Source organism: Durio zibethinus, chromosome 8 (genome assembly GCF_047325235.1).
Source record: "Durio zibethinus cultivar Kanyao isolate XHJ-2024 chromosome 8, ASM4732523v1, whole genome shotgun sequence".
Taxonomy (NCBI): domain Eukaryota; kingdom Viridiplantae; phylum Streptophyta; class Magnoliopsida; order Malvales; family Malvaceae; genus Durio; species Durio zibethinus.
In genome coordinates, this window is record NC_143169.1 from 27011995 (window position 1) to 27014133 (window position 2139).

General features: G+C 40.3%; 1 pseudogene; it reads left to right on the forward strand.

The window, feature by feature from the left end:
- On the forward strand, window positions 1-1499 carry LOC149517754 (25S ribosomal RNA; annotated as a pseudogene).
- Window positions 1500-2139: the final 640 nt, after the last annotated feature.

Here is a 2139-nt window from a genome sequence, read left to right on the forward strand (position 1 = left end):
GATGGAACAATATAGGTAAGGGAAGTTAGGAAAATGGATCCATTAGCTTGAGAAAAGGATTGGCTTTGAGGGTTGGACATAGGGGTCCTAGTCTCAAACTTATAGATTGGCTATGCACTGCTCAAGCCACTCCTATAGTGAGAGCTAGTCATCACATGCCAACCTAAAGATGAACTGGGAATGGCTCCCTTAGGGGCTTTCCCTAGGTAATGAATAGTTAACTCAACATTGGTATGGACAAAAAGAATCTGACTATTTAATTAAAACAAACCATAGTGATGGTCCTTGCAGATACTCATGTAATGTGATTTTTGCCCAGTGCTCTAAATGTCAAAGTGAAGAAATTCAACCAAGTAAGGGTAAACAACAGGAGTAACTATGACTCTTTTAAGGTAGCCAAATGCCTCATCATCTTACTAACATGCATGATTGGATTAATGAGATTCCTACTATCCCTATCTATTATCCAACGAAGCCATAGCCAAGGGAATGGGCTTAACAAAATTAGCAAGGAAAGAAAACCCAGATTAGCTTAACTCTAGTTTGACTTTGTGAAATGACTTTAAAGGTGTAGAATGATAGGAACCTTGAGGCAAAATTGAAATACCATTACTTTTAATGTTATTTACTTATTCCATGAATAAGATGCAGGGTATGATCCCTTCTTTTGGCCTAAGGCCAACCTCAGTCGATCAATCTGGGTAGAAAACATTGTCAGCTAGAGAGCTTGGCTATGGTAGCACATCTGTTAAAAGATAACATAAGTGTCCTAAAATGATCGCAATGAGAACAAAAATCTCGTGTCAAACAAAAAGGTTAAAGCTTGTTTGATTTTAAGTTCTAGTATGAATACAAACCATGAAAGCATGGCCTATCAATCCTTTAGACCTTCAAAATTTGAAGCTAGAGATGTCAGAAAGTTACCATAAGAATAATTGGCTTGTGGCAACCAAGTATTCATAGCGACGTTGCTTTTTAATCCTTCAATGTTGGCTCTTCCTATCATTTCGAAGTAGAATTCACCAAGAGTTGGATTGTTCACCCACCAATAAGGATTGTGAGTTGGTTTGGGACCATTATGAGATAGGTTAGTCTTAGACTACTGATGGTAGCATCGCAATAGTAATTCAACCTAATATGAGAGGAATCATTGATTTGCATAATTGGTCATCATGCTTGGTTGAAAAGCTAGCAGCATAAAGCTACCATGTGCTAGATTATGACTGAACACCTCTAAGTCATAATCCAAGCTAGAAGTGATGCATGCATCTATCACCTTGTTGTCAACCCACAGTAGAGGCCCATGGCCCCCAAAGGCATGTGTCATAGGTGTAGCCTTTATGGTGGACAAGCTACGTAGGCATCCTTAGAGCTCAATTCCCACTGAGTGGTAGGTAGATCCTTTATAGATGACTTAAATACATGATGAGGTATTGTAAGTGGTAGAGTGGCCTTGCTACCATGATTTACTAAGATTTAGCCCTTTGTCACTTCAATTTATCCATCCCCCCATAGCCACCAAAGTCTCTTCACTTCATTTTTTACCCCACACCCATCTGGGGTTAGGGATAAATAGTTTTCTCTGTTGCAATTGATTCAGTGGGTTGATGACATCCTTCTTTCAAGCATCCAAATAAACAACAACCAAATACTCTTAGTATTTATTACAGGGATAGTCTTACCTTTGGTGTGGGCACTTGCATTAAACTCCATTAACACACACTGGCCCATAGTATAGGTTGTTGCAACGAACACCACCAATAGCATCTAGACCTTGGTTGGTGCAGGCAATTGCATCCAACACCATCTACAAATGCTGGCCCATTGTTGCCTTAGACACCATTAGCAAATGCTAGCCCCTTGGTATAGGATGTTGCCTTTGATGCCATTGCTTGATGTTGGCACTTGGTGATGACACTTGCCTAGACCACCATCAGTGCAAGTAGGCCTTTGGTATGGGTTGTTACCTCAGACACTTATTTGGTAAATGCTAGTGTCACAGTTCATGCACAAGTCCTAATCAAGTAGGTTAAGAGATGCAGGTTGTTAGAGTTGGTGCAAGCAAAGCATTAGGAAAGATTGAGACCAAGGTCTTAAAGGCACATACGAGGCCAAAGTGTGCAGACCAAGGCCTAGGCT